This window comes from Mauremys mutica, chromosome 23 (genome assembly GCF_020497125.1).
Source record: "Mauremys mutica isolate MM-2020 ecotype Southern chromosome 23, ASM2049712v1, whole genome shotgun sequence".
NCBI classification, from domain to species: domain Eukaryota; kingdom Metazoa; phylum Chordata; order Testudines; family Geoemydidae; genus Mauremys; species Mauremys mutica.
Window position 1 is genome coordinate 17673123 of NC_059094.1, and position 11368 is coordinate 17684490.

At 54.4% G+C, this 11368-nt stretch overlaps 1 protein-coding gene across 4 annotated transcripts in view; it reads right to left on the reverse strand.

Moving 5' to 3' along the window:
• The window catches only part of DLGAP3 (DLG associated protein 3), a 121847-nt gene extending 110845 nt beyond the window's left edge, over positions 1–11002 (reverse strand). For 2 of the 4 annotated variants that reach the window (XM_044997740.1, XM_044997734.1), the window contains exon 1: positions 10903–11002. The gene's annotated coding sequence lies outside the window, so the exon portion shown is untranslated. The remainder of the gene's footprint in view (positions 1–10902) is intronic. The other 2 variants (XM_044997736.1, XM_044997739.1) reach the window with 2 other exon arrangements.
• Between the last annotated feature and the right edge of the window lie 366 nt (positions 11003–11368).

Here is an 11368-nt window from a genome sequence, read left to right on the forward strand (position 1 = left end):
CTCTGCCACCCTCTAGCCATGAGCAGTCTGGGACACGGGTACTTTCCTGTAATACCCTTGAAAAAACCTTATTGAATGAAGTTTAAGTGTCTTTGGAGTCCACTATATTAAATGCACAGGTTCTGTATTGTTGTGGGCCTGGATGATGAAAGGATTGTATTGAACAATGCGGCAGACCCAAATGATATTTTGGGACAGTGCATTTCCTGGGAAATTTCTAAGGATGAATGCAAATTCCTCCTCCAGTTAGTCAAAAAAACTGAAGCCACGCCCTAAGCAGAGACACATTGTCAGCTGATTACACAGTCAGAGCTAAGGCTGTTATAAAGGTGTAATCACAAGAAAGCCTCTTGATGGGGTTTGAAGGACTGACTCCTACCAGAACCCCTGCTAGAGGTAATAGCTGGTAAGATGACTGGCATGGAAGTAGGTTCTTTTATTGTTTTCTCTGTAATGCTTTTGCCTTGAGAATAAATGTGCTTGCTTAGAAAGAGCTGTGCTGAAACATAACTGCTGGCAGTTATGTTGCTCAGACGCCTTCGAAGAGAAAGCAAAACACAGATGCTTTGCAAGCTGTTTGGGACAGGGTCTGTCTCTTATTCTTCATGGCCAATGTTGGCAGGAAACCGTGCAGCCTGGAAAAACACACTGGTCAGGAGGGAGAGCAACAGGAGTCTGGGCAAGAAAGGTGGCAGCCGAGGAGCCTAGAGTGGAGGAGGACGCTTGCAGGACAACAGAGGGGAAATACAGGTGCATTTGCCCAGAACTGAGATACAGTCAACATAGAGGTTGATGGGCTGCTACAGACTTTGGCTAACAGAGCCAGATCTTTAAGCTCAGGCAGAAAAGTCTCACGTGTTTCAATCCAGAGGTCCCAGACCCAATCCCCACTGCTGACAATGCACCAAGGATCACTCCATCTAAAGTGGATTTGCACTGACAGAGTTAAATTCCTTCCCGTGCAAAGGGCTTAAGTAGGACTATTACCATTATTGTCCTTTAACATTTATCCTGTGGTAGCCGTGACAGGTTGGCCCTCCCTTAACACGCTCAACCAGGCACCTTCACAAAGCACAGGCAGCTCACATGGCTGCCCATACAGAGCAATGCCAGCAGTATTAATGTCACCTCAAACACAGGCTTCCTTGATTGCATTTTCGATGCTGCACCAGTCACCTGGGTGCCAAGTCACACACTATGGGGTTTTGTCAGAAAAAAGAGCCATCCACCACTGAGGCCATTTGTCCATGCGTGTGCATCGACCTGCGTGCCAGATGACCCTGGGCACCCACCTGAAAATGCTTTTTCAAGTGCAACTCAACAGCTATGAACGATCCATAATCACACCCTACCAATAAAGCTTTGTACCTCTATAGCAGCCCTCAGTGGAGCTGCTTAACGAGACTGACAGGCATCAGTTGCGCCTTGCACTGCCCTAGTATCCTTCTAGCCTTGTCAAGAGGGATAAACTAAGGCCCAGGTGGTCAGGTGGCCTGATTTCCAGAGGTCCCGAGCAGCGGCAGCTCCCACTGGCTTCAGCGCCTCTTAATATCACACTCCTATAAAAATCACCAAGGTCCCAGAGTAAGTCAGTGACAGCCAGGAATGGACCCCCAAAGCCTGACTCCCCTTCCCTCTTACTGTAGTGTTGCTCATGAGTGCTTGTCTGCCCCCCCCACCACCACTGCTTTGTTATTGTAGGATTTCCCCAGGATTATTGCCAAAGGTGCAGGGATATTAATTTTCTGGAGCCGTGAAGCGTACGCGTGCGATAAGCCAGGTTTGAAAAGAGAGAATTGCAAAGTAGCCCTCTTTGCTTGGGCAGCACCAGCCGAAAAGGCCCTGAGACATGTCTCTCTGAACTGTACCAGAGCCGGGGGAAATAGGAATTCTGCGGCTGATTAGAAATCACGTCATTACTTGTTCCAATTCCAGCCTTCGGGGGGCGGGAATAAAAACGTGACAGGTCTAATTAGGATTTATAGAAGGTTTTAGGGGAGTTTAAATAGAAAGATGCCAAAGTTCATCCGCAGATACTCTGCCTTTTAGCCGTGGTGTGGGAGACCTTGCCTGTCTTTAGAAAACTGTATAATTGTACAAATTAATTCCCCTTAGTCCCATGTGCATTTGCTCTCCCGTCACATGCCTCTCCACGTACCCCACTGAGCCGACATACCTGCCAGACCATGTAGTTTGATCAGACCCACCCCCTCCACACACACACACACACACACACACACACAGAGTACTGGCCTGAGAATGATTAAGTCGTTTCTTTCCCCTCGCTGTACTATCTCCCTCCAAGCGCCAGATCACCCTAAGCAGAACAGCGATCCGCACACCGAAATGCAGCGAAACAATCCGTCAGTTACATTCTGCTTCAAAGGAGGCTGGTGAAAGCCGAGATCCCCAGGAGCTAGTGTTGCTGACAGAAGAGGAGCGGCTGGGAAAGGAGATGGGAGAAAGCGCAGATTTCCTGCCCTGTGCTCACTCTCTCGCACGTTGCTTCTTGGCTCGCTCCGAGCGGAAGGGGGTGTGTGGAGCTGAGTGGGAGCCTGTGCTTTCTTGTCCATTGTATTGCACTCTGGGGGAGAGCTCACCTTCTGGGAGGGGGTGCAGATGGGACAGATTGCAGAGCAGGTGAACAGCGGAAGGGGAAGGGGGAAGACCGTGCGACATGAGAGAGGGGGCAGGAGAGAAGGCAGGGGAAAAGGAGGAGTGCCGGGGGTGGAGGAGGACAGAGGTGACATGGGGGTGCAGCATTCCATCCCACCTTGCAAAGGACAGGTCACCCAAGGGCTGCACCCGTCCCTCTGAGGCTAGCCCCTCCCTACTTAAAAAGCAGGGTTACCTACAAGCTCGACATGGCCAAGGCTTTGCAACAGGGCCCTAGGCCTGCCTCAGCACCTGGTCCTGGCTGCCAGCACTGATCCTGAGCTGTCCTAAGGGACCCCGGCAGCAGAGGAATCCCTAGGAAGCTGTGGGAGGAAGCCACGAACTAGAGACTTAAGTCTGTTTCAGCTGCAAGGATTTTACAATGTGGATCTCAAGGATTCCTCTAGGATTGCCAAGCACAGCAGCCAGGCAGCCTTTCAAATACGGTGACTCATCGGTATTGTCAAATCTCTCAGCCTTGGTGTTAAAGAAAGAGAGAGCGTGCGCGCTGTGTGTGTGAGAGAGAGAGAGAGAGAGAGAGAGAGACACACACACACACACACACACACACAGACACCACTGCCCTCTCTTGGATGGCATCAGTACCCAGCTGTGCCCCTTCACTGCTCAGAGCTAATGGGGATTTTCTTTTCGTGCAAGCGGGAGGGGCAAGTGCTTCTGCAGAAGGAAGATTCACTCTGATTTACTGTTTGTATTGTGGCAGTGCCTACGGGTACGTCCACACTGCATGCAAAGCCCAGTGTGTGGCCCGGGCTTGTGGACAGTTCGTTGTTGCCAAGCCCATGTTTGAGCGGCCACACCGCATTGTACACCTGGCTCTCAGAGCCTTGCTAACGCGCCCACGCTGCACTGCGCAGACCTTCTGAGTCGGGTCTGCAGCGTGACCTGCATCCACACTGCAAAGTGACAGGGCTTGGACCCGAGTGGCAGTGACCCACCCCCCCAGCAGGGTCTGAGGACCTGGCTCCTGAGAGCTGGCTGACCCCAGGCAAACTGACGTGTGTGTGGATGGTAGGGGCACTGGGGCTCAAACCTGACTCAGAGCCCGGACTTAGTGTGCAGCATAGACATGTTCCAACTGGGATCAGGGCCACACTGTGCCAGGCGCTGCAGACACACCTTGCGGGACAGTCCCTGCCTCAGAGAGGTTACCAACGAACTAGAAAAGATGGGAGGGGAAACAGACGCACTGAGAGGTGCAGCGACTTGCCCAAGGTCACACACAGGTCAGTAGCAGAGCCAGGAATAGAACCCAGGTCCCCTGAGCCCCAGTCCAGCCAAACCCCAGTGCCCCTCGGGGAGCAGCAGAGGCACAGCCACAAAGTCCTAGCTAGCCACAGACTTTTGCATAGTCTATGAATAGGCCAAATGAGGCAGGGTGGTAGCAAGTTTGCATCAGGACAAGCTTAGGATGGCCACGTTGCTCACAGGGGGCTAGGAAGTGACGGGGAAATCCGGCACGAGCGCCACGCATGGGAAAACAATTCACAGGCAGGGAGATGAGCACAGCGAGGGGAAGCGACCTGGCCCAGGTCACCCAGGGAGTCTGGCAGAGCTGGGAACTGAACCTAGTTCTCCAGCACTTTACACTCACACGCCCAGCGAGACACCAGGGACAGAGACCCGACCGTCGCCTTCACCATGAAATACATCAACTTTTTAAGGCAGCCCATCCAGACGTGGGTAACAGCTTAATGCTCCAGCTGGGCCCAGGCCATTCCCCATCCAGGTGAGAGTGTAACTCTCCCACCCCTAAGCTGGGTTTTGGTTCCAGCTTCATCGCCATTTAATTCCTAATTTGGCTCAGTGAAACAACCCAGGCTCTGGGGTCCTTTCCCCTGTGAGGGATGGGGCACTTGCGATTTTAATAGTGAAGGTATTTTTAAAACTGAGTTACTTCACTCTGGAAACAGACCAACAAGCCTGCATCCGAGGGGCCACTGTGTCCTTTCCACTCTGCACAGGTGCCCACTGCAGCACATAGCTCCTCGAGAGCCACCCGGGGAAAGTTCTCTTGAGCCACCATCCGGATGAAAGGGGACAAGGTGATCTATTATGCACCTCCCTGGTGTAACTGGGAAAACCTTCCCCAGCCGCTCCAGAGAAGATTGCACCACTTGAGATTCATTCCTATTTGCTGTGCAGCTTGCAGAAGGGAATTGCTCCCCATGTATGCAAGCTCCCTAGCCTGCCTTTCAAGGAGCAATTCTATGGCCTTTTCGCATGCATCAGCCCACTGTTTGACGATTAACCCAGTTGCACATTGTAGGAAGGAAGGAACCACTATATCATGGTGAGACAGGTTGTGAAGATGAGAAACCAGCCGACTATTCTTGATTTCAATAGAGCTTTGCCAATTTATACCAACGGGGGATCTGACCCAAAGAGCGTAGGGTCTTAATGCAAGCTCACTCTTGCCGCTGGGCATTTCTGAAATAAGAGAGAAATCAGAGGAGTATTCTTAGCACTCTGTATCCTTCCAGGAAATGTAACTTTAATTATTCATTGCCAAAGTCCCGGAGCAAGCACCCAGGACTGCAGTGGGAATCTCCATGCTCTCCGTGATACAGCAGAAGCCTGTTCAGTCAATAACTTTTTTGGCCTAATATTCAGTCCTTCATTGGGTTTGAGAGCTTTTGGGGGGAATCCTGTTGTGTGGAGACTGATGGTCCCACAATCTGGAACTGTGTCTAAATTCCTCATTTTGTTTGGCTCCAGGGCTTTGGTTCAGGTATTACGGTAATAAGGGCCAAGAGCAACACTTGGCTCCAGATCCAAAAAAGAAAAGAATCAGGGTAGGCAGGATCCAGGTTTTTTGTTCAGCTTATTATTAGAGAGATAAGGGCCATGTGCAAAACCTGGATACGGATCCAAAGTGGCCAGCTGTTCCGGCTTATGCTGGAAATCAAAGCCAAGTGCAAAATTTAGATCTGGATCCAAAATTCCCGGCTGTTCAGATCCAGGATTCAGTGCAGCTCATTACAGATCTTAGCTGTAAGTGCAATATTTGGACCCAAAAGACTTGAAACGGGATGTTTTTCTGTGCCAGTGATATTCCATCCCATATCCCCCCACAAAACTCTCGATGGGTCCAAATAAAAATTCTGGACACAAGCACTGGGAAATGTTTAGCCCCAGACAAAAACTGTGCAAAATGCAGATCAGTGAAACGTTAGGAATTGGTATTTTGTTTGGGGGGGGGAGGGGGCAGGCTCTCTGCTGCAGGACAGCACAGCGATACCATCAGACAGAGCAGGACTTTTAGACTCACTCTTAGGTCTAAGATTCTCCACTTCTACCCTTCATATCATGGGGCTAGACCATGATAAAACCCCTGGAGGGGAAGGGAGCTACTTCTAATGACCCCCTTCCATCACAGATGTATCTTGAGGTATGAGACTCATGTTCCCAACATGGGTACCACAGTCCCAAAACTTACCCTCCTTTTACAGCACAACCTTTTACCCCCCAGAAATCCCCCCGTCCCCAATAGCTACTATTAATTAATATCCCAGTACACTGGATCACTTGCATTCACAGCCCTGGCACTGACCCACATGCTAGCTAATGGCCATGCCTTATCTACCTGCAGAGCAGTGCATCTGGGAGTTTAGTGCTGATGAAAGATTGTAAGTGGTGATTTAAGTCCTTCGATTATCCGCAGAGTTGGTGCAGCAGCAGGGCAAGCTTCCCACACGCCAGTGTCCCAGCAATGAGCCTCAGCCCCCAGCAGGAAAGACCCCCCATAAAGCTGGGGTAGGGTCTTCATGGTCCATCCAGACCTTGATCTCTCTCAGCAACAAGGGAACGGGTTGTCGGGGTGGTTTTACCACCTGGACAGCAGCCCACTAACGCTAGACTTGAGGCCACCTTCAGCACTGCAAGCTCCCCTCCTAACTCCAGTCCACCACCGCCCCAGTGGGACCCACTTTTTCTCCTGAACTGGTCAGTCTATGGCAGCTGCTTTATTGCCACACTGGAATCAGAGGGATGGCTGCACTCTCGGGATGATCTAGATCATGGGGTGGGCAAACTTTTTGGCCTGAGGGCCACATCTGGGTATGGAAATTGTGTGGTGGGCCATGAATGAAGCGCTGTGACAGCAGTGTGTTTTTTAAATCAGAAAAGACACACGGCGCCGGGGGCGCAGCCACGGGCGGACCATGGCCCATCCATTTATCATCCAGGGCAGGCCCACCCCATCACTTGCCCCACTCCGCCACCCAGTGCTGCAGACAGGGAGCAGGGTCGGGGCACCACAGCAGGGCATGGCCCCAAGCCCACTCCCTGACCGGAGCGGGGCAATGGAGCTCAAGGGCCAGATTAAAAGCTCTGGCCCATAGTTTGCCCACCTCTGATCTACTTGGCACCTGGGTCTCTCCGTTCTCTGCCCGAGGCACACCCCCATGTGGCCTCCCACAGACTGAAATGTTTTAGTCAAATGCAAAGTATTGGGCTCCAGTGGATGAAAGCTAACGGCCTTTGATATACAGGAAGACCGATGAAATGATCTAATGGTCCCTTCTGGCTTTAAACTCTATGAGCTGAGACTACTTCTAGGGTGTGGACTAAGTCACACGCAGGTCACCAAGCAGCTGTGAGATGGTCGTGCTTCACCGGGGCCCTGCTCAAAGCCCAGAACTTGTCTGTACAGAAATCTCCAAGCTGGGGCTAAGGCCTGAAGATGCTAACCAAGGGCATTAAGTATTACAAGATGCCGTTCACGGAGAGTCTACCCAACCAAGCTCTACCCTGAGGTTGACCAGCTCTGTGCCATCTCCCCATGTACACGCCCTGGCAGCACCAGCCCCGTGCCAGCTTCCCATTCCAGGTACTCCAATGGCTCTGTGGCTACGTTGGTGGTTGTTTATTTCTCGTGTTTACACTCCTGCTGAAACGGGAGCCGCGGGCACTTTGATAAATGCATTGAAAGGGCTGATCCTCTGCTAAGTGCATCGGTGATGCTATCGCGTGCTGCTCCTCACGGCGAGATCCCCTCCCTCAGTCAAAGGAGAGATCCCTCAGCCGCCTACGGAGGAGTGTCCTCGAGGACTCCGGCAGCTGGGGAACACACGGAAATGTTTACAGGAGAGCACTTAAAAGCACTTGGGTGGGATGAAAAGGAGAGCGAGAGAGACAGGAAATGACATCTCTTTCCTAAGGGAATCTAAACTTTACCAGCGAGCTCCTGCTCTCATTTACACGACAGTAACTGTTCCGGAATCGCTCCAGATTCACCCCGACAGAATCCAGCCCTCTCTTGGGTGCCAGGGCCATCTTATGGGGGCTTGGCATTATAAATGACCATCCGCCCAGCTGTATTTTCATCCCATCAGTTCTGAGCCTCATGCTCAGGGTCTAGATGCCAGCCATAAACCTGCCAATGGATGTAACCCCTGAGAGAACATTTACACTGCAAAAAACCTGCGGGCGACAAGTCTCAGAGCCGGGTCTACAGCTCCGGTTCACGCCTCGCATAGCCTGCAGCCATTCCCAGTCGGGCTCTGAAACCCACCCTAGAGGGACCTATTGGGGGCAGCAGATGTCCTCAGGTGGGTCTGCCATCAGCAGGGTCCCTCCTCACCCCCGCCACTCCAGGTGCTGTACAAATCATACCCAGGTTGTGCCTGGCAGCCTTCATGCGAGATTCCAGGCAAGACTGTAACAGAAGACAGGGAGGCCGACTAGAGAACTCCCAAACTATTTAAAGGGGCACTACCCAATTCCTATCACTACAGAGACTCGGCTCTAGTAACTTACAGAGACCCAGGACCTACAGTAAGCTACCACCTCACCCCCGCCACGCTGGGGTCTCCAATGCTGTTGCTAAGACAGACCAGTCCCCTGCAACCTTATTGGGGGTTTTGCAGCCAGCGAGAACAGTGCTTGGGACATGGCAAACCCAGACCTTCACAGGGCCACTGACAGCACAAGCAGGCATGCTGGGGATGGATGGATGTCCTTCCAGATCACTCCACGCAGGCAGCCTGAGGTTGATTCTGAGAGTGAGCCCAACATGGGAATTAAATCTTCCCACAATTGGCTAAACATGTTAGTGCCAGCAAAACACCCCAAGCCGCTTCACAATGTCTGTCAGCCTCTGCCCCATAGAATTCCCAACAAAGGAACCGCACTGCCCACCAGAGGGCCATCAAGAAACAGGTACCAGGGAGCTGTCCAGGCATGGATGCCCACAGGACAGCGCCATGAGAACACGTCTAACCCTCATCATCACATTCTGAAGGGAGGAAGGGTTCCCCTTATGCCAAATCTCCATGCCTGCCTTCAGTGTGTACTTGTAACCCATCCCCCTTCCAGCTGGCCTGCCTACTATGGGATAACAGCCCTACTTCTGCTGGTAGCTAATGGAGTTACTCCTGCAGCTCACCTAAAGGAGGTCTGGCACTGCAGTGCCAGAGGTCCCTGAGTCAAACCCAGCGGATGGCCCAGGCTGGCGGTCATTACATCACGCTACCTTTTGAATCTACATTTAGGGCCACATCCTGCTCCAATTCAAGTCAACAAAGGAAGAATCCACAGCCACCGAGGCTGGGATCAGAGACCGAGCTACGCTGCTGCCCATCGCCAGGCTGCTGGTGGGGAGACTGTTGGATTTAGGAAAGAGAATGAGGCCCAAACCCAACCTTCCCTGCTTTCAAACAACAGCTGGGAGCCCAGGGCCTGATTCTGCTCTGTGTGACTCAGCAATGACTCCACTAGAGTCAGCAGAGCTACCCCGCTGTAAAGGGAGAGGAAATCAGACCCACCGCGCGTCCGCTTTTTACAAGGCAGCCCCTATCCGGCCTGCAGAGTGTGTTGTTCTCTTCGGGGTCGGGATCAGCACCATTTCTGTGACTCCACAAGCAGATCGCTCGGCAGGGGGACGGCCTGTCCAAGCAGCAGCATTTACTATCAATCAAAGTAGCCATCAAAAAAATAAAACCAACGAAGAACCAAATCCAGCCTGTAAAACCCAGGAGCTCAGGAGTTCCTGCCCTCACCCTCTGCGTCACAGCAGCCTGATCCTGCCTGCTGCTCAGCACAGCTGGGCACAGCGCACACCCCGTGCACAGCAGCTCACAAGATCTGGGCCTTACTTTGGGGACCTCCTCTGGGAAAATTGCTGGGGTCCAAGCTCAGGCTCCTCAGTGCTTCTGTGTCACCCTCCGTCAGAGTGACTCTGAGCACTGCACAAATGTATTCATTTAGCCTCACCGCCCACGCGGCAGAGCAGTGTCACCACCCCCATTTTACAGGTGGGGAAACTGAGGCACAGGCCCACGTTTTCCACCACAGCCTCTCATTCTGCATGCTTCCAAGTCTGGAGCTACTCCGCAGGGCACCCCTGCCAGGGCACCCCTAGCCAATCCAAAAGGGGCTCAGCACCCCCAGGATCGGGCAGTCACCTGGAGGAACTGCTGAGTGGCTCAATGAGGAGAATCAGGCACCATTGTAACTATTTAAAATCGCTGGTGCAGCTGGAGCCGCCGGTGGCTGCCTGGGGGAATTCTCAAGGGACCGGGCCGGGAACCCCCAGCCCAGCGCTAACACGTCTGCGGGGGGAGATACCCCCACACCAGGAAGCCCCGCAAACTTGGGGGGGGTTCTAGCTGGGGGGTTGCCCTATTCCCTCGGTTTAAATCTCCGGGGGGGTCTCACTTCCCTCCCCAGCAGGTAGATGATTGAGCCCCGCAAGTTTCTGCGGCTCGGGGAGACACACGCCGCTCACCCCCCGCAGGACGCCCCCAAGTCGCTTTCTCCCTTACAGCAACTCCCCCCCACCGCTTGCGGGGCGTCTGCACCTCGAACCAGCCCCGGGGGCGAGCCGTGCCCGGGCTCCGCTCGCCCCTCGCACCCAGCCGGCCCGTTTGCGGCCCCGGCGCGGGCAGCCACCAGCCACCTCCGCCGGGAGCCTGGCGAGATTCCGCCCCAGCGGGAGCGAGACAAGAGCGAGCTGCGGAGCCGGAGCCGGGAGCCGGGCACCCCCCGCTTCGCCCAGGGAAAGTGGGGGCGCAAAGTCCCGTCCCCCCCACCAGGGCAGGGACGAGCCCTTGCAAAGTAGGCGACTAACTGACGATCGATTGCGCGCACTAGCCACCAGCCTGGGCTCGCTCGCCAGGATCCGGATCCAGCTGCAGCCTTGTGCCCCCTCCCCCCCGGGGGGGCGGATAGCAACGCAGCCGGCAGCCCCCCCCCCGTCCCCCGGCAGCCCCCCGGTCCTCTTACCGTGCCGGGGAGCGGCTCCTCGCAGGGCTACATCCTGAGCTCCGGCTTCCTCCAGCGCTTCACGCCTCCTCCTCCGCTTCCTGCCGAGGATCCCCCCCCCCCCGACTCCCTCCACACCCCCGCCCCGGAGAATCAATCGGGATTAACCTCCCCCGCGAGCCTGCGCCGGGCGGGGACGGGGCCGCGGGAGGGGTCCGGGGACCCCCGGGTTCCTCTCCGGCCCCGCACTGCGGATCTAGGGGGTTAATCGTGAAGACACGACGGTGTCTCCTTTACGGACCGACACCGAGCGGCGCGGGGGAAGATGCGGAGGTGGATTTCCCCAGGAACCGGGGGGAGGGGGCGCGGCCAAGGCGACACAAAAGCCTCCCCCCGGGGCAGCCCCGGGCTGCGCCGCCCCTTGGGGCTCTGCAGGGAAGATGCAAAATGGTCTCAGCACATGGTGCCCCCGCCCCGGCAGCCCGGC